The following is a 22,117-nucleotide window of genomic DNA, read 5'->3' on the forward strand; positions in this document are numbered from 1 at the left end:
GGAGGCCCCCTTATGGTCCATTCCACACATCGTCTTCAAGACTTAATTTCCCACAAATGCATCAGTCATCTCACTCCTTCCTGCATACAGTTATTCCATGTCCTATTTTTAGAAAATCCTGACATTAAAATAGCCACCTGTTCTTCTCTCAATCCTGCTACTCTCCTGCCTACCCCAAATACCTCACACACCCCAGAACACCCATGCCCAGAGATTATCCAGTTAGCTCTCCCAACCCATCTCCACTTATGGGATCAACCCCTCCCAGACCCACAACTGACATTCTTTGTGGACGGGAGTTCATTCATTGACCCCCATGGAAACAGACACGTGGGATATGCAGTAGTCACTAACACACAGGTAATAGAAGCCAAGCCTCTACCATTAGGCACAACCTCACAAAAAGCAGAACTCACTGCCTTAACCTGGGTACTCCATCTCTCTGAGGAAAAACAGTTAATATATATACTGATTCTGAGTATGCATACATGATAGCACACACACACTCCATCCTCTGGCAAGAACGTGGGTTTTTAACCACCAAAGGAACCCCTATCATAAACGGGAAACATATCCAACGGTTGCTAGAAGCTCTAACCTCCCCTAAAGAGGTAGCTATAGTTCATTGCAGAGGACATCAAAAACCTACCAACCCCATTGCCCAAGGCAACAACTTGGCCGATGCCACTGCAAAATCCATAGCACTATCTACAGAAAACCCTCAATCCCTATGTTTCTTAACTCCTCAATACACCCCTTCTTATTCCTCAGAAGAAAAAAACAAGCTTTTACAGAACCCACATGCAACTATTACCCCCGACCAATGGATCTTTATCCATAACCGTGTCATCCTCCCTGAAGCTCAAACACAACACATCTTAAGAGATATTCACAACTCTTTACACATCGGACACCAGGCTCTATACAACTTTTTAAACCCCATCATTGAGTGTCCATCCCTTCTTTCTCACCTCAAGAAAATTAGCCAACAGTGTTTAATCTGCCTAAAGGCAAATGCTCAGGGGGAAATACGCAACACCCATCCAAGTCATCAGCTTAGAGGTCATCAACCTGGAGAGGATAGGCAGATTGATTTCACCCACATGCCTAGGCACAAAAAGCTTTGTTACCTACTCACCCTGGTAGATACCTTTTCAGGATGGATAGAAGCCTACCCCACCACAGGAGAAAGTGCATCCATTGTAGCCTCTATTCTCATAGAACAAATCATTCCTCATTTTGGGCTTCCCTGGTCAATCCAATCTGATAACGGCCCGGCTTTTATTTCCAAGTGATCCAGCTAGTGGCAGATTCTCTCAACATTACTTGGAAGCTACAAATTTGGGGTCTTGGCCAAACCCCTCTACCAAGCTGCCAAGGAATCCCCAACAGGACCCCTATCAGACCCAAAATTAATAGCTACACACTTCACACACCTTAAATCATGTCTCCTGTCCGCCCAGTCATCTGGAAAGGTTGAACGGGCCAATGGACTCATCAAGCAACAACTAACCAAACTTTCCATAGAGACATGTCAATCATGGGTAACCTTGCTTCCCCTTGCCCTTACCCGGCTACGAGCTACACCTAGAGGCCCCACAGGCCTCAGTCCTTTTGAATTAGTATACGGGCGCCCCCTCTCACTACAAGAACTCACTACCCTCCCCACGCCGTTAGCACCCTACCTTCCATACTTTTCTCTCTTAAGACAATTTACTTAGAGAACATGCTGAGAGGTCACTTTCCCACCCTACACAAGGAAATTCAGAAGCCCCCTCAGCCCTTTCACCAGGCGACCAGGTTTTACTCAAGGACCTGCACGCAAAATGCCTTACCCCTAAGTGGAAAGGTCCATACACACTAATTCTTACCACTTCCACAGCAGCCAAACTCTTAGGCCACAGTTCTTGGGTCCACCTTACTCAACTGAAAAGAGCCCCACCCCCTCAGTCTCAGTGGCAGTCCACTGAACTGTCACCCACCCGTCTGAGAATAACCAGGCTAAATACAAACTAAATGAGCTACGCTCTTCTGAAATTTTCCCGCTTTCTCACTATTCTCCATCTCAACTTAACTGAATTTCCCCTCATAGACCCTCTAGAAACCTTCCTTCCTGACCCTTCCCCCAACCAGTGGGTTTCCCAACTTTTTCCTCTCATAGAAGACCTAGCTTGGCAAGGTGCCCTTTATGATTTCAGCAATGTTGAACTTACCCTCTACACCTTTGTTACCACTATTATGGTTCACTCTAATTATTCCTGCTAGCCTTACTAATCCTAAATTTGTATGGAGATTTTCTATAACTGAAACCTGGTCTACAGACAACCAGGCTCACTCACAAACGCAAGGTACTGCAGATTGCTCCCCTCAGGGCTGTCAAGCTGCCCTCCTCCTTAACTTTCACCTGAGTTCTGTTGGCAACTACGACCGCCCAGTCATATGTTTCTTGTACAACCAAACTGAATATAAGTGTAAAAATGACTGGCAAGAGACCAACCTGGGGTGTCCATACAACTATTGCAACATGCATGAGATAGGTTTAATGTGTGCAAATGGCATTTGCACCCCCAATGATCGACCTTTTGTAAGAAATAGAACATCAGGAGGATACATTCTTAATATTAAGGATCCCTGGGACCCCCGGTGGGCTCAGGGAGTTAAAGGTGGACTATATGCAACATCTTGGTCCTCATATCCCACCGCAACCCTCCAAATAAAGAGACTATATGTGCAACAAGTACACCTCCCTAAGAGTAAACAAGTACATCTTCCTAAGAATGTACAGACCCTACAAAATTTAACCTCAGCCATAGAATCTCATGAACAAAAAATACAGAAGCTGTTAAGCCCCCAAGCCCCCCTAACAATGAGGACCCATTCTCATGGCTAACATTTATTCGCTAGGGACTTAACCCAGGCTGCTGGAGTAAGAAACCTCTCCAACTGCTTTTTTTGCGCTGCACTTGGAAAAGCTCCCTTAGTGGCAGTCCCTCTACCAGCCGCATTCAATATCACCACTAACTCTACCAGCTCCTCTCAAGCAATATCCTTGCCTCAAGTCCCATTATACCGTAATCCACAGTCAAACCCTTCCTTTCTGCTACTCTACTCCAAACTCTTCATGGTGTAATTGCACCCAAGCTCCCAGCAGGACCCAGATGGCCCCCGTTGGAGGCTACTTTTGGTGTAACCAAACTCTATATAAAACTCTTAACCACACCTGCATCACCCAATCCCTTTGTATTCCAGTATCTTTAGTGCCTAGCTTAACCCTATATAGGGAAGGAGAATTGTCCGAACTAGCTTCCCAGCTCAGCCCCAGCAATAACATCCAAAAGTGGGCCGTTTTTCTTCCCTTAATTATCAGAGTTTCCCTAGCATCGTCCCTAGTAGCCTCACGACTTGGAACAGGGGCCCTCACCCACTCGATTCAATCCACACAGACCCTCTCCACTCAGGTCCAGGCAGCCATAGAGGCTTCAGCTGAAAGCTTAGCCTCTTTACAACGTCAAATCACCTCAGTGGCCCAGGTAGCAGCACAAAATAGATGAGCATTAGATCTTCTTACTGCTGAAAAATGAGGAACATGCCTCTTCCTAGGAGAGGAGTGTTGCTACTATGTAAATGAATCAGGCCTGGTTGACACCAACGTCCAAACATTAAACAAAATCAAAAAGGAGCTTCAACAATTTAACACCCCCTTAACCCCCAGACCACCAGTATGGCTGCTGCCTGTAGTACAGCAGATGCTTCCATTCCTAATTCCCATACTAATCCTCTGTCTTACGTTATGTCTTGCTCCCATTCTAATAAAATTTCTCTGAGCCAGGGTCCAAGAGATCACCTGAGTCACCTTCAACCAAATGCTCCTGCATCCCTACACCCAACTGCCAACCTCAGGCCCTAACTACGCCCCCTAACAGCAGGAAGCAGCCAGACAGAAAATGGTGCCCTAAATTCTTATAATCAATAAGAGGTTGGACTGTTTGGCTGAGGAGAAAGGACAAGATGGAGGAAGGTGAACAAGAAGGCATAATCCATGTTGCTTCCAGGTTCTTCCTCACCAACTTTCCTGCGGGTGGGAAAATGCAGCCCATGCCCGGGAAGATGCAGATCAACCAAGCATGCGCCAGGTGACGTCAATCCAAAGAGGTCGAAACTTACCTGGCCATGCCTATGGAGACGCCCCTATCATGCCCTTATCCCACCCACTGCCCTCCCCCTTCCAGTACCAATGCATAAAAGTCTGCCACCAGCAGGAGCCGGCATGACTTCTTTGGCCCCCGCATTCGTGGACTGGAGAACCTCACCCCAGAGTGCAGGTGTGACTTCCCTGGCCCTTTCCCGCAGACCAGCGAACCTCGCCCAAGAGTGTGTGCATATTTGCAAATTCAAGGGCTGCCACTTTCTTTGCTCGTTTTGGCCTTTATTGCTATTTAGTCTTTGTGTCTATTAATAATAGTAATAGAGAAACAAAACAGAAAGAGGGAGGGCAGCTCCCATAGTGTCTGTATGCCTTGCTTGTGGGTACAGTCATAGTGCCAATTATTTTCATTCATTCACTTTTATTGGTAGAACTGTTTAAGGCTATGAAATTTCTTCTGATCATTGCTTTATTTATATTCCATGAAATCTGAAAGGCAGTATTTTTACTTGCAGAACATCTTGGCTGGATATAAATTCTTGGTTTTTTTTTTTTTTTTTCTTTTTTCTTTTGAGATGGAGTCTGGCTCTGTCTCCCAGGCTGGATGGCGCAATCTCGGCTCACTGCAACCTCCGCCTCCCAGGTTCAAACGATTCTCCTACATCAGCCTCCCAAGTACCTGGGATTACAGGCGCCTGCCACCACACCCTGCTAATTTTTGTATTTTTAGTAGAGACAGGGTTTCAGCATGTTGGCCAGGCTGGTCTTGAATCCTGACCTCAGGTAATCTGCCCGCCTTGGCCTCCCAAAGTGCTGGGATTACTGGTCTGAGCCACCATGCCCAGTCGGTTTGGTTTTTTGTTTGTTTGTTTGTTTTGACATGGAGTCTCACTCTGTTGCCCAGGCTGGAGTGCAGTGGCGGGATCTCAGCTCACTGCAAGCTCCACCTCCCAGGTTCACACCATTCTCCTGCCTCAGCCTCCCAAGTAGCTGGGACTACAGGCACCCACCACCACACCCAGCTAATTTTTTACAAACTAACATTATTGTGCGGCAACAAGGAAGTCTGTAAATGAAACAGGAATACAAGGAAAAGGATGAGTTGGGCAGGAGTTAATGAGTTGAATTTCGTTTATTCTGTGCTTAAAGTGACTGTGGAACATAAAGCTGGAATTGTCCATTTTGGCAGATACACATATGAGTAAGTTTCCACAAACAGAATTTTCAAATATATAAAAAATAGAGTTCTAGGAGAGCCCAAAAAAGAAGCTGTGGGGGCCGGGCACGGTGGCTCACGCCTGTAATCCCAGCACTTTCGTCTCTACTAAAAAAAAAGAAAAAAAAATTAGCTGGGCATGGTGGCAGGCGCCTGTAGTCCCAGCTACTCAGGAGGCTGAGGCAGCAGAATGGCGTGAACCTGGGAGGCAGAGCTTGTAGTTAGCCAAGATTGAACCACTGCACTCCTGCCTGGATGACCGAGTGAGATTCTGTCTCAAAAAAAAAAAAAAAAAAAGAAGAAGCAGCAGCAGCAGCAGCTGTAGGAACAGCAGTATCTGAGATAATGGCAGGAGACTAGGCCCAGACTATGGAGCCTGAGAGAACTTCTCTAAACATAAGAGACCAGGAGGGGTATCTAGGAAACCAAAGAAAGGGAGATTTACAAATAAGGGACAGTAGTAGTTCAAAATCCAAATGTAAAGAGTCCAAATTAGCATAACCACACACCAGCACAGCAAAGGAGTGAAAGCTGTAATTAGTAAGCAGGCCTTTTGAGAAATTTTGGAAATATCTAGAATTCCTAAGACCAGATAAGAGAATCCAGCTCTTGGACACACATCCTAACAAAGAGCTCATGTCAACTTCTATGCTCAGAGTCAAAGGGCTGGGGTTTGGCAAGGACAGAAGAATGACTGATAGGAAAATTATTAAAGATTCCCCACTTAAAAAACAACAACAAAAACCAAAGAGCATCCAGTATAAAGCAAGAGCTGATGAAGAGACCCCACCACATAATGGTACCAGGGTCAATTGGGCAACATGATTACTTCACCAAGGTCCCTAAATATGGGCACAATACAGACAAAAAGAGAAACACAAAATTGTGTGATATACACAGGTAGACATTTTATTCTGTTGAAATACATCTGTATTTATTTAAAGCAACACTTCTATTTCTGTGAAAACATACAAGTACTAGTTTCTTTGATGACAGCAATTCTATTTCAGCAATTAAGAGATTACCTAAGAGAATAAGGGCAAAACTGACATATGACTTTTCATATGTAGAACCCAATGTTAAAGACAAAGAAAAAACACCCACAAAGGAAAAAGGTTTTGAACCTAGAATTCCATGCCCTGCCTAATTTTTCATTCAAGGATAATAAAAAAAGATGTTTTCATAAATACAAAGATGTTAAAAGCATACAAATGAAGTACTAATTTTGCAAGGCATTCTAGAATATACTTAATAGAAACTACAAAAAAAACCACATGGCAAATCAGATATAAAAGCTAACAGGGCCGGTTGCGGTGGCTCACGCCTGTAATCCCAACACTTTCGGCGGCCGAGGCGGGCGGATCACCTGAGGTTGGGAGATCGAGACCAGCCTGACCAACATGGAAAAACCCCGTCTCTATTAAATATACAAAATTAGCCAGGCGTGGTGGCTCTTGCCTGTAATCCCAGCTACTAGGAAGGCTGAGGCAGGAGAATTGGTTGAACCCAGGACATGGAGGTTCTGGTGAGCCGAGATCGTGGCATTACACTCCAGCCTGGGCAACAAAGACTGAAACTCCATCTCAAAAAAAAAAAAAAAAAAAAAAAAAAAAAAAAAAAAAATCTCATATAGCCATAACAGTAAACTATAAAATTTAAAACAGACTGCTTACAGAAGAAGGGAAAAAGAAAAGACTATTTTGTATACTAAACCCTCCTTCAAAATACTTACAAATGTGTTAACAAAGTGCTCACATCTTTTCATGAAATATTCACTGAAAGACCATTTTCGGGGCCAGAAAAATATCTTAAACTAAAAGAATTGAAATCTACCAAATATATTCTCTGAACACAGTAGACTTAAACTAGAAATCAGTAACAGAAACTTATCTGCAATGTCATCAAATCCTTGAAAATAATAGGTGAGCACTTTGTTTAATATTATTGGAAAATAACATTTGAAGTTGGTTCTCTAAACAAAACTAACAAAGCTGATAAACCTGTATCCAGAATGACCAAGATAAAAAATACATGTTAACAATATCAGAAACGAAAAGGCAAATAGTTACTATAGGCCATACAAACAGTAAAAGGATAATAAGAGAATACCAAGAACCAGTCTATGTGCATAAAGTTGACAACTTAGATTACATGGATTAATTCCTTGAAAGAAGATAACTACCAAAACTCACTCAGGAAAAAATACCTAAGATAAATAATCCTAGTATCAATTATATTAAATGAACCGAATCTGTAGTTAAAAACCTTTCAACATGAGTGACTTCACGAGAAATGGTGACTTCAGGAGCTCTAAGAATTGGTCCCTCCACTAAGGCAATCATTAAAGCTGACAAAAACTGATAGAATCAACTTTTTGGGACTCTAGAATCTTTTTTTTTTTTTTTTTTTTTAAACCATCAACCAGTGGAGTACTTTCTTTTTCTTTTCTTTTCTTTTTTTTTGAGACAGAGTCTTGCTCTGTCACCCAGGCTGGAGTGCAACTCCATGATCTCAGCTCACTGCAACTACAACCTCTGCCTCCCGGGTTCAAGCAGTTCTTCCACCCAGCCTCCCAAGTAGCTGGGATTACAGGTGCCCATCACCACGCCCAGCTAATTTTCATATGTTTAGTAGAGACAGGGTTTCACCATCTTGGCCAGGCTGGTCTAGAACTCCTGACCTCAGGTGATCCACTCACCTCAACCTCCCAAAGTGCTGGGATTATAGGTATGAGCCACTGCACTCAGCCTCAGTGGAGTACTTAATAAAGAAAGAGGTTGCTAAATTTTGGGGAGAAAGTGTGTGGCACGTTTTTCTTACTGGCCTACTGATATAGTTTGGGTGTGTGTCCCCTCCAAATTTCATGTTGAAATATAATCCCCAGTGTGGGAGTTGGGGACTGGTGGGAGGCATTTGGGTCATGGGGGTGTATCTCTTATGGATGGTTTAGCACCATTCTCTTGATGATGAGTGAGTTCTCATTCGGTTTACATGAGATCTGGTTATTTAAAAGAGTCTGGCACCAGGTGTGGTGGCTCACGCTTGTAATCTCAGCACTTTGGGAGGCCGAGATGGGTGGATAACCTGAGGTCAGGAGTTTGAGACCAGCCTGGCCAACATGGCGAAACCCTATCTCTACTGAAAATACAAAAATTAGTAGGGTGTGGTGGTCCATGCCTGTAGTTCCTACTACTCGGGAAGCTGAGGGAGGAGAATCACTTGAACCTGGGAGGCAGAGGTTGCTGTGAGCCAAGATCATGGCACTGCACTCCAGCCTCGGTAATACAGCGAGACTCACCTCAAAAAAATAAATAAATAAACAAATAAATAAAGAGTCTAGGACCTACCCCTTATCTCTCTCTCTTGCTCCCACTGTCACTATGTGATGTACAGGCTCCTGCTTCACTTTCTGCCATGAGTAAAAGCTCCCTGAGGCCTCACCAGAAGCTGAGCAGATGCCAGTGCCATGCTTCCTGTACAGCCTGCATAACCATGAGCCAATTAAACCTCTTTTCTTTATAAATTACCCAGCCTCAGGTATTTATTTGTAGCAATGCAAAAAACAACTAACATAAAATTGGTACTGAGGAGTAAAGCATTGCTATAAAGATACCTGAAGATGCAGAAGAAGCTTTGGAACTGAGTAACAAGCAGAGGTTGGAAGAATTCAGAGGGCTCAGAAGAAGATACTAAGATGAGGGAAAGTTTGAAACTTCTAAGAGACTGGTTAAATGGTTGTGACCAAAATATTGATAGGGATATGGACAGTGAAGGCTAAGCTGATGAGGTCTCAGAAGAAAATGAGAATTTATTGGAAACTGGAGTATAGGTCACCCATGTTTTGTCCTGGCACAGAGCTTGGCTGCATGTCCTAGGGATCTGTGGAAGACTGAACTTAAGAATGATGACCGAGGGTATCTGGCAGAAGAAATTTCTAAGCAGCAAAGCATTCAAGATGTGGCCTGACCGCTCCTAACAGCCTATGATCAAATACAGGAGCAAAGAAATGACTTAAAGTTGGAACCGATATTTAAAAGGGAATAAAAGCATAAAGTCTGGAAAGTTTGCAGCCTGGGCCTATGGTACAGAAAGATTCCAAGCCCAAGCAGCTGTGGAGCAACTACTTGCTAGAATGATTAGCATGACTGAAATGGAGCCAAGTAACACTCCAAGACAATGGGGAAAAAGCCTTAAAGGTATTTCAGAGATCATCAGGACAGCACCTTCCATCACAGGCCCAGAGGCCTAGGAGGAATTAATGGTTTCAGTGGCCATGCCTAGAGCAGTGCTGCCCTGTGCAGCCTTGTGACACTGCTCCCCACATCTCAGCTGCTCTGGTTCCAGCTTCAGCTCAAAGGGGCCCAGGTACAGCTTGAGCCGCAGTTCAGTAGGGCACAATCTGTAATCCTTGATGGTTTCCATCTAGTGTTAAGTCTGCAGATGCTTAGAATGCAAGCATGAAGGAGGCTTGGCAGCTTCCCCCTAGATTTCAGAGGATGTACTAGAAAGCCAAGGTGTCCGGGCAGAAGTCTGCCACAGAGATGGAGCCCCTACAGAGAAACTACTAGGGCAATGTTGATGGGAAATGGGTTGGAGCCTCCACAAAGAGCCCCCACCAGGGTACTGCCTAATGGAACTGTGGGAAGGGGGCCTGCATACTTTGGAATGCTAGAGCCACCAGCCACTTGCAACCTCGGCATGGAAAAGCTGAAAGCGGTCAACTCCAACCACTAAGATTAATCCATGAATCCATTAAGATTAAAGCAGATTTCTTACCAGAAACTATGAAAGCCGAAATGCAGTGTGATGACATATTAAAGTGCTGAAAGAAAAGAATTCTATTTCAACAACTCTTTTCCATTAAGACTATCCATCAATAATGCAGAAGAAAGTAAGGCATCCCAAGATAAACAAAAGCTAAAGGACTCTGTTTCTAGTAGACCTGCCTTATAAGAAATGCTACAAGGAGTCCTTCAGTCTGAAATGAAAGGACACTGGACAATAATTCAGGGCCATATGAAGCTATAAAGAACACAGGTGAATGCAACTATATAGGTAAATATAAAAGCCAATATTGTTGTATTTTTTAAATTATATCTCCTCTTTTTGCTTCCTATAGGATTTAAAAGACAAATGCATAAAATAGTAACTATAAATATATGTTAGTGGCCACACAACATACAAAAATGTAATTTGTGACAGTAACAGCATAAAGGGGGGAGAAACAGAGCCATATATCAGCAATTTTTATATACTACTGAAGCTAAGTTGGTACCAATTCAAAGTAGATTGTTAAAAATTAGAAAGGTTGTAATGCTAAGAGTAATCACTAAAAACACCTTTAAATATCCACAAAAAGAAATGAGGAGGAAAGCAAAATGGTATATTAGAAAAAACGTAAAAAGAAAGCACTATTGGAGGGTATTAGTGTGTTATCACATTGTTATAAAGAACTACCTGAGGCTGGGTGAGGTGGCTCATTCCTGTAATCCCAGCACTTTGGGAGGCTGAGGCAAGCACATCACTTGAGGCCAGGAGTTCAACATGGCCAACATGGTGAAACCCCATCTCTACTAAAAATACAAAAATTAGCCAGGTGTGGTGGCATGCACTTGTAATCCCAGCTACTTGGGAGGCTAAGCCAGGAGACTCACTTGAACCCAGGGGGCAGAGTTGCAGTGAGCCAAGACTGCACCACTGCACTCCAGCCTGAGTGACAGAGCAGGACTCCATCTCAATTAAAAAAAAAAAAAAAAAAAAAAAAAAAGAACTACCTGAGACGAGGTAATTTACAAAGAAAAGAGGTTTAATTGGCTCACAGTTCCACAGGCTGTATAGGAAGCATAACTGTGGAGGCCTCCGGAAACTTACAATCATAGCAGAAGGTGAAGGAGTAGGCACATCTTCACACAGCACAGCAGGAGAGAGTGGGCAAAGGGGGAAGTGCTACACACTTTTAACCAGATCTTGTCAGAACTCACTCACTATCACAAAAACAGCAAGGGGGAAGTCTGCCATCATGATCCAATCACCTGCCACCAGGCCCCTCCTCCAACACTGAGAGTTACAATTTGATATGAGATTTGGTTGGGGACACAGAGCCAAACCATATCACAGAGGAATTAAAGGAAAAGATATAAAGTATGTCAAAGAAAAATGCCAAGTTGCAGAAGTAAGTCTTTATCAAACGTCACTTTAAATAGATTAGACTCAACAGTTAAAGGCAGATATTGACTGAATGGATATTAAAAACATGATTCGAATACATGCCTTCTAAAATTAAATTTAGATGCAAAGACACAAGTAGGCTGAAAAGAAAGGATGGAAAAAGGCATTTCACAAAAATAGCAGTAACCAAAAGAGAGCTGGCTGGCTATACTAAGATGAGACCTAAATAAATGAGATGCCATCCTGTATTCATGGACTGGGAGACTTAATATGGTTCAAATGACAATACTACCCAAAGAAATCTACATATTCAAACCAGTCCCTATCTTTTGCACAGAAATGGAAAAGATTATCCTCCAATTCATACAGAATTGCAAGGTGTTCCCAGTAGCCAAAACAACATTGGAAAAGAAGAATAAAGTCAGAGGACTCACACTTCACAATTTCAAAACTTACTGCAAAGCTACAGTTATCAAAACAGTGAGGTACTGGCATTAGGACACACATACAGTCTAATGGGATAGAACTGAGTTCAGAAATAAACCCACATATCTACCACCACATGATTTTCTTCATCTTTGTCTTTCTTTTTTTTTTCTGAAACAGGGTCTCACTGGCTGGAGTGCAATGGTACAGTCACGGCTTACTGCAGCCTGGACCTCCCCAGGCTCAGGTGATTCCCCTGCCTCAGCCTCCCAAGTATCTGGGACTAAAAGTGTACACCACCCAGCTGGCTAATTTTTGTATTTTGTAGAGACAGGGTCTTGCCGTGTTGCCCAGGATGGTTTCAAATTCCTGGGCTCAAGAGATCTGCACACCTTGGTCACCTAAAGTGTTAGAATTACAGGCATGAGCCACTATATCCAGCCCCAACTGATTTTCAACAAGGCTGCCAAGACCATTCAGTGGGAAAAGAATAGTCTCTTCACCAAATAATACTGGGAAAACTGAATACCCACATGCATGAGTTAAATGGGACCTCTACCTCACATCATATGCAAAAATAAATTCAAAACGGATCAATGACCTAAATATATGAGTTAAATACGGAGAACTCTTAGAAGAAAACACAGCCTACCTTGAATTTGGCAAGGGATTCTTCTATATGACACCAAAAGCACAAACAAAAGAAAAATAAATTGTACTTCATCATAATTTGAAATGTTTGTGCATTATAGAACACTGTCACAATAGAGAAACGACAACCCACAATGTGGAAAATATTTGCAAATCATCTGAGACAGAGTCTCCCTCTGTTGCCCAGGCTGGAGTGCAGCAGCGCCATCTCAGCTCACCACAGCCTCCGCCTCCCGGATTCAAGCAATTCTGCTTCAGCCTTCCAAGTAGCTGGGACTACAGGCATGCGCCACCATGCCTAACTAATTTTTGTATTTTTAATAGACATGGGGTTTCACCATGTTGGCCAGGCTGGTCTCAAACTCCTGACCTCATAAGCCACCTGCCTCAGCCTCCCAAATTGTTGGGATTACAGGGGTGAGCCACTGCACACGACCGATCTTTTTTTTTTTTTTTTTTTTTTTTTTTAAAGAAGAGTCTTGCTCTGTCACCCAGGCTGGAGTGCAGTGGTGTCATCTCGACTCACTGCAACTTCCACCTCCTAGGTTCAAGTGATTCTCCTGCCTCAGCCTCCCACGTAGCTAGGACTACAGGCACATACCACCAAGCCCAGCTAATTTTTGTATTTTTAGTAGAGACAGGGTTTCACCATGTTGACCAGGCTGGTCTGAACTCCTGACCTTGAGTGATCCGCCCACCCTGGCCTCCCAAAATGCGGAGATTACAGGCGTGAGCCACTGTGCCTGGCCATAAAACATTCTTATAATTCAACAACAAAAAGATAAACAGTCCAGTTAGGAAATGGGCAAAGAACCTGAGTGAACATTTCTCCAAATCACACAACTCACCCTTGAACAACACAGGCTTGGATACAGATTATTTTCAACCAAACATAGATTGAAAATATAGTATTTGCAAGATTGGAAACCCACCCATATGGAGGGCCAAGTTTTTGCATACATGGGTTCTGAAGCGCTGACTGCAGGACTTGAGTATGTGTGGATTTTAGTACATGCAGGGGTCCTGGAACCAATCACCTGCATATACCAAATAATGACAGTATATACAAATGGCTAAAAAGCACACTAGAAAAAAAATAGAACGAAAAAGCAAACTAGATGTTCAACATCATTCAACTCTAAAGAAATGCAATGCAAAACCGCAACAATAACACTTCACCCCCCCCACCCAATTATAATGGGCATAATTTTTAAAATGGAGAACAGGTGTTGGGGGTATATGGAGAAACTGAAACCCTTGTACATCGCTATGGGAATGTAAAATGGTACAGCTGCTGTGGAAGTTTGGCAGTTTCTCAAAAATTTAAACATAGAATTGCCATACATCCCAGCAACTCCATTTTTAGGTATATACCCAAAATAATTAAAACTAGGTATCAAATACTTATAGATAAATTTGCATAACAGCAGTATTCATAATAACCAAAAAGTGGAAACCAACCAAATGTCTGTCAATGGATGAATGGATAAACAAATTGTGGAGTATATACACAATGGCATTTTAGCCATAAAAAGGAACGATGTACTGATACATGCTTCAAGGTGGATGAACCTGTAAAATATGCTAAGTGAAAGAAGGCAGACACAAAAGGTCACATAATGTATGATCTCACTTACATGAAATATCTAGAATAGGTAGATCCATAGAGACAGAAAACATGTTAGTGGTTGCCAGGGGATAGTGGGAGAAAGAATGGGGAATGACTGCTTAATGGGTACAGGGTTTTCTTTTGGGATGGTGAAAATGTTTTGAAACTAGGTAGAAGTGGTGTTACACAACACTGTGAATGTACTATATATTAATACCTCACAATTGTATAATTTTAAATGATGAATAGTATGTGAATTTCACTTCAATTAAAACAAGTATACAAAACCTTTGAACAAAGACAAATTCAGGCCTAAATAGTTTCATTGGTGAATTCAATCAAACAATAAGGCAGAAACAATACCAATTATATGTAATTTCTTCCATAAAACCAAGAAAAAATAACCATTCTCAACTCATTTTATAAGGCTCACATGACCCTGAGACCCAAATCTAACAAAAACATTATCAGAAATGACAACTACAGTGGCTACTGGCACCAGTTTGTATCAGCTCAGAAGAGCTGATGGTTAAGTTTTCAGGAACTGGCTAGCATGTTGTAGCTTGAAATTTGCCATGGTGGGAGTATTTATACCACAGAAATTGGTAAACAGTATAAACCAAATTTCTTTCCCAATCCCTAAAATCTGATTATTAAACATTTACTAGTATATTGATCACTGATCAATATTCCTCATGGTGATAGATGCAAAAATCCTCAACAAAATGTTAGCAAATCCAATTCAACAATATATAAAAATATACACATTATGACCAACTTATCCTGGCAATGCAAGGTTGATTCTATATTTGAATATCAATCAATGTAGTTCACTATGCTAACAAACTAAAAAAGAAAAACAACATGATTATCTCAAAAAAAGCAGAAGAACATTTGACAAAATTCAAGATCCATTCATGACAAAATCTCTGAACAAACTAGGAAAAGAAGGGAACTTCCTTCATCTGTTAAAGACATTTATATAAAATCTATAGCTTATACCATTCTTATTATTGGATGGCTAAATTCTTTCCCCACTAAGTTAAGGTTTCATTATGTATATTCCTTTGATTATGTAAAGGATTATTTTTAAACGAGCAAAAAAAAAAAAATCAAAATTCAATGTTTTCTACAGCCTATAGGGGCCGTACATATTCTAGCTTCCTCTACCTTTTTGATGTTACCTCTTAACATTCTTTCCCTAAGTCATATCTCTCTAGCTTCAATATCCTACATACTGTTTCTGGAACATGCTTTGGGGTGTCTGTATTGCTGTTTTTCCTACCCACAATGCTGCTCCCTCAGATTTCTACTTGGCGCTCTCTCTCATTTAATTCCAGACTTTCCTCAAATATTATATTTTAGGGTAGTATTATCCTAATCAACCTATAACTTATTCCTCACTTCTCTGTATCACTTTATCCTCCTAAATTGCTTGAGTTTGTCTCTGAACATATACCTCAGAAATATTACTCAAATGTTGACACATTGTTATAAAAGATATCATATATATATATATATATATATTTTTTTTTTTTTTTGAGACAAAGTCTGGCTCTGTCACCCAGGCTGGAGTGCAGTGGCGCAATCTCGGCTCACTGCAACCTCCGCCTCCCGGGTTCACACCATTCTCCTGCCTCAGTCTCCCGATTAGCTGGGACTACAGGCGTCCGCCACCACGCCTGGCTAATTTTTTGTATTTTTAGTAGAGACGGGGTTTCACCGTGTTAGCCAGGGTGGTCTCGATCTCCTGACCTTGTGATCCTCACGCCTCGGCCTCCCAAAGTGCTGGGATTACAGGCGTGAGCCACCGTGTCTGGCTAAAATATACTTTTAAAATCACATTTGTGGCCTGGCACGGTAGCTCACGCCTGTAATCCCAGCATTTTGGGAGGCCGAGGTGGGAGAATCATTTGAGGTCAGGAATTTGAAACCAGCCTAGCTGACATGGGGAAACCTTTCTCTACTAAAAATACAAAAATTAGCTGGGCATGGTGGCAGGTGCCTGTAATCCCAGCTACTCAGGAGGCTGAGGCAGGAGAATCACTTGAACCTGGGAGACAGAGGCTGCAGTGAGCCGAGATTATACCACTGCACTCCAGCTTGGGCAACAGAGCGAGACTCCATCTCAAAAAAAAAAAAAAAAAAAAAAAAAAATTTGTTTGTATCAATGTCATTGTCTATTTTATGCCAAACAGGCAGTAACCTATTTAGCATTGCTTTCATGCCATCAGTGCAAGTATCAACAGTGTAAAAGGTAATCTACATCTTAGCACTCTGAGTCTCAACCTCATAGACCCCTTGAGAGGGTCTTGGAGCTCCCAGGGATCTGCAGACCACATTTTGAGAATTGCTGTTTTATTCAAATAGTATTTTGCCTGAAGGTGATTTTTAACTATTTCTACGTTTCTAATTTAGTGTATGGGTCCCATTCATAAAACTCACTATTAACACACACACACACGCACAGTGAAACAAAGTACGGGCTAAATAAATGACTCACCTGGAGCTTGTTCATTTTCTGCTGTTCTTGGGAAAGGCTGAAAACTACAAAGCCAGAGCAGAAATCATAAGGGACTTTATCTGGCAGTTCCAGGAATCAACAGTGAGAAATTTCCATACAACATTTTAGCAAAACCTTTGAGAAAACGTCCCTTTGACCATTAGAAAGAATAGTAAGGAGCATGATGAAGTAGCACCCACCTGTCCACTTCTGACTCTGATATTAATCTTGATGAGCCTGGGACATTTTTGAGTGAATCTACACATTTCTTTCCTATTGGCTGTTTTGAAAATTATGTTTCCATTTTCTGAATAACACAAAAGAATCAAAACTTAAATATCCAATAACGACAGATTAAATAACATGTATGATATATCCAATGTATGGAACCCTTTGCTGACACTATAAATGATGTTGAAGAGATATATTTATTGGCACATAAAAGGTAATTAAGTTACATATTATAACCATCTTTTGCTATTATAAACCCAAGGTTAGAAAGTCTCTTCAAAGTTGTCAAAAATAGGACATTTCTTCTCCCTAAATTGCAATTTCTCAAAAACCACTTCTCCAAGAACCTTCTTTCGATGTACATATGATATAACGAACTTAAAGACTCAGTTCTACCCTAAGCTCTGCTATTAGTAAACTAAGTGATTGTCTTAGTTTCAACGCTTTTGTCTTTAAAATGAGTAGGAATTAGATAATCTTGAACAACCCTTCAGGTACCATTCTGATTCTATAAGTCTTCACCCAGGATCACCAACACAGACAGTACCAGCAATGCACTGTCCCCTCAAAACTTGGGCTAGGCCTAAGGTAAAATTTAATTAGGCCCTGATGAACTCTGACTTGAGAATCTAATCTGCTGACAGTGACACAAATCTAGCTTCTAAAAGCACTTCATGTATGTAACAAAAGACAACTACATGTCATAATCCTAAGGTCCTTTTCATAAGCAGCAGAAACCATAAAGGGCATCCAAATTGGAAAGGAAAAAGTCAAATTATCTTTGTTTACAGATGACATGACCCTATATTTAGCAAAACATAAAGACTCCACCAAAAAAACTGGTAGAACTGATACATGAATTCAGTAAAGTTGCAGGATACAAAATCAACATTAAAAATCAGTAGCAGGCCAGGTGCGGTGGCTCACGTCTGTAATCCCAGAATTTTGGCAGGCCAAGGTGGGTGGATCACCTGAGGTCGGGAGTTCGAGACCAGACTGACCAACAAGGAGAAAACCCGTCTCTACTAAAAGTACAAAATTAGTCAGGCATGGTGGCACATACCTGTAATCCCAGCTACTCGGGAGGTTGAGGCAGGAGAATCGCTTGAACCCAGGAGATGGAGGTTGCAGTGAGCCAAGATCATGCCATTTTACTCCACCCTAGGCAACAAGAGAGAAACTCTGTCTCAACAAAAAGAAAGAAAGAAAAAAAGAAGAAAAAAAAAGTAGCATTTCCATACACCAACAGTGAATAATTTGAAAAAGAAATCAAGAAAGCAATCTCATTTACAATAGCTACCAAAAAACTCCCAATGCCTGGGAATAAATTCAACCAAAAAAGTAAAAGATGCTACAATTAAACATATAAAACAGGCTGGGCACTGTGGCTCACACCTGTAATCCCAACACTTTGGGAGGAGGAGGCGACTGGATCACCTGAGGTCAGGAGTTCAAAATCAGACTGGCCAACATGGCAAAACCCTGTTTCCACTAAAAATACACACACACACACACACACACACACACAAAATTAGGTGTGGTGGCACACTCCTGTAATCCTAGGTACTCAGGAGGCTGAGATGGGAGAATAGCTTGAACCTGGGAGGCAGAGATTGCAGTGAGCCAAGATTGCACCAAACTGAGACCTTGTCTCAAAAAAAAAAGAGTAAAAACACTGGTGAATGACATTAAAATGGAAAGATATCCCATGCTCATGGACTGGCAGAATTAATATTGTTAAAATGTCCACAGTACTAAAAGCAATCTACAGATTCAATGCAATCCATATCCAAATACCAATGACATTCTTCATAGAAATAGGAAAAAAATCCTAAAATTTATATGGAACCACCAAAGACCCCGAATAGCCAAAGCAATTTTGTGCAAAAAAAAAAGCTGGAGGTGTTGCACTACCAGACTTCAAAATATACTATAAAGCTATAGTAAACAAAACAGTAGGTTACGGGCATAAAAAGAGACACATAGACCAATGGAAAAGAGAATTGAGAAATAAATACATGCATTTATAGCCAATTTCATTTTTGACAAAGGCACCAAGAACATACATTGGAGAAATGACAGTTTCTTCAATAAATGGTGCTGAGAAAACTGGATATTCGTATGCAGAAGAATGAAACTAGACCCTGTCTCTCATCATATGCAAAAATCAAATGACAGTGGATTAAAGATTTAAATGTATGAGCTGAAACTATGAAACTACTAGAAGAAAACATTTGGAAATGCTTCAGAACATTTGTCTGGGCAAAAATTTTTTGGTAAGACCTTAACGGCATAAGCAATAAAGGCAAAAATAGATGAATGGGATTACATCAAACTAAAAAGCTTCGGCACAGCAAAGTAAGCAGTCACAGTGAAAAGACACCTAAAGAATAGGAGAAAATATTTGCAAACCACCCATCTCACAAGGAATTAATAACCAGAATATATAAGGAACTCAATAGCCAGAAAACAAAAAATTTGATTTAAAAAAATTGAGCAAATGATCTGAACAGACATTTCACAATAGAAGACATATAAATGGCCAATAGGTATATGATAAAATGTTCAACATCACTAATCATCAGACAAATGCAAATCAAAACCACAATGGGATATCATTTTACCCCTTAAAATAGCTATTATAAAAAAGGCAAAAAAACAAACAAACAAACAAAAAAGCAATGCTGGGGGATATGGAGAAAGGAGAACCCTCATACACTCTTGGTGGCAATGTAAACTAGTACAGTCACTGTGGAACAGTATGGAGGTTCCTCAAAAAATAAAAAACACAATTACCATATGATCCAGCAATCTCACTGCTATGTATATATTCAAAAGAAAGGAAATCAGTATATTGAAGAGATCTCTGCACTCCCATTTTTATCGTAGCACTATTCACAATAGTCAAGATACAGAATCAACCTAAGTACCCATCAATGCATGAATAGGTAATGAACATTGTGGTATATATACACAATGGAGTATTATTCAGCCATAAAAAGAATGAAATTTTGTCATTGAAACAACAAAGATGGAACTGGAGGACATTATGTTACATGAAATAAGCCAGGCACAGAAAGACAAATATCATGCTCTCACTCATACATGGGAGCTAAAATAGTTGATCTCATGAAGGTAAGAAGTAGAATGATGGTTACCAGAGGCTGCGAAGGGAAGCAGGGAGCGAGGCATGAAGAGAGGTTAATGGGTACAAAAATAGGTAGAAGGAATAAGTCTTAGTGTTCAATAGCACAGTATGGTGACAAGTGTTAACAATAATTTATTGTGTGTTTCAGAGTAGCTAGAAGATTTGGAATATTCACAAAACAAAGAAATGAGGTGGTGGATACTGTATTTGATCACACATTGTATGCATATATCAAAATATCACATGTACCCCACAAATATGTACATTATGTACCAAAAAAAAAAAAAAGAAAAACTAAAATAAGCAGCAAAAACCACTTCCAGCTAGCATAGTGCTTAGAAAATACCTAAGCTCAGTTATCAGCCAATGAGAAGTATTATCATATCACCACCATAAAATTGTGGAACTGATGAACTGCAGTTTTCATCTTTAAAAAAAATTCTTTGACCCATTTCCTCTCTTCAGAAACTAGCGTCTGGGATGGATGGGATTCCCAGCTTCTGTAAAATGCAAAATTGAGGGCTCAAATTGTGGTTTCAATTTACAGGTTTCACAGTCCTCTAAGAAGAAACTAAGGTTTAAGGATGCAGCAAGGCCTTAAATAATTAACCTTTTGATTCAAGGGCTCTGAAGATTCCCCCAAGCATTTTTGGAAACAGAACACTACGTGGTTAAGACTGGGTTCAGTACACTCCACAGCTACATTCTGGTGGTGCTCAAGGGACAAATGCTGTGCTAAATACAAGGCAAGACTGGATTTTAGTGTGGGAAGGCGCATGAATTCGGAGAAAAAACTGAGGATTTACATCCCACCTGCTAATACCGTGGGTAAACGAATTTTTCTCTCTGAATCTTTAGTAGTCACATTTAAATGGAGGTGGTTAAGTAGAAAGAATGGTTACGATGATTAAATGAGCCAATAATGAAAACAGCATGTCTTGTAACAGAAGCAGCTCACCTTTATTTAGTTCTGTATCATACTTTACATCTACTACCCTATTCAGTACCCAAAGGCCCCCATCATTTGCCAGATGGGCATCCAGCCGCCCTGGGACCACCTGCATACGCAGGACCGGAGCCCACGTCGCGGCAGCTTTTGAGCGCGGCGTCTGCAGCGGCCAACGCGCCTGACGTGGCGGCTCCGGTTCACGTCATACATGCGGCTGCTCTGGGCGCCCACTGCCCCGCCACTGCAAGCCTCCTTTGGCCGCCCCTCAAGCAGGTAGCGCAAACGCCATTCCCGGAAAGGGCGCCAGCGCAGACGGCCAACCTCCCAGCCAGGCGGCTCCCACACTGGGCCCTCCGCGGAGGCCGCTCCGGGGCCTGGAGGCGGCTTCCAGGCTCTAGATCCCGCCTCCCACGTCCTGCCCGCCCGCAAGGGCCTTGGACACAGCTGTAGGGGATCGGCCTCTGCTCCCGGCCTGCGCCGAGCCCAGGCCCCGCCCTTTGCGGCCTAGCCGCGACCCGGGGGCACCAGAGTCCTCTCCCCACCATAGGGCGTAAGACAAAAACGCCAACGCCAGAAAGGAGATGGCATTGCACATGCGCAGAACATCCTCTCCCGACCCTAGCGCGAAAAACGCCAACGCCAGAAAGGAGATAGCATTGCACATGCGCAGAACGTTCCCCGAGCGCTACTCCAAAACTACGCTTCCCAGAAGGCCCGGCTGCGACTCTATCTTGGATGACGTCGTGAGGCGCGCCCTCCTCCAGCGGCCTGAGTGATTGCTGTCGGGTTTCCTGTAGCGGGCGTTGGCCTTGCTCAGTGATGGCTGGAGCGCTGCACTGCTCACGTCGGGGCTTGAAGACAGAAGGCCCCCGTGAGGTGCTCCAGGGATCACTGATGGGCAGTTTTGTTAAAGTGATTGAACTCGGTGGGTGCAGGAGTACGTGGAGTAATGAAGGATAATGTCCTGTAACCGCTTCCTGTTAGGAATGGTAGCTTTGACAATTGTGCAAACGATACGCGAATCGTAATAAACTACAAAGTATGTATAAGCTAAAACAGAAAACGAGTATAC

The 22,117-nt window shown here is 42.0% G+C and overlaps 1 protein-coding gene across 3 annotated transcripts in view; it reads right to left on the minus strand.

Moving 5' to 3' along the window:
- Positions 1-21,607, minus strand: part of LOC126963109 (zinc finger protein 25-like) — a 35,347-nt gene extending 13,740 nt beyond the window's left edge. For all 3 annotated transcript variants that reach the window (XR_007728932.1, XM_050805100.1, XM_050805098.1), the window contains exons 1-3: positions 21,055-21,607; positions 18,012-18,109; positions 16,918-17,024 (exon numbers count right to left, since the gene is read on the minus strand). The gene's annotated coding sequence lies outside the window, so the exon portion shown is untranslated. The remainder of the gene's footprint in view (positions 1-16,917; positions 17,025-18,011; positions 18,110-21,054) is intronic.
- Between the last annotated feature and the right edge of the window lie 510 nt (positions 21,608-22,117).

Source organism: Macaca thibetana, chromosome 9 (assembly GCF_024542745.1).
Source record: "Macaca thibetana thibetana isolate TM-01 chromosome 9, ASM2454274v1, whole genome shotgun sequence".
Classification (NCBI taxonomy): domain Eukaryota; kingdom Metazoa; phylum Chordata; class Mammalia; order Primates; family Cercopithecidae; genus Macaca; species Macaca thibetana.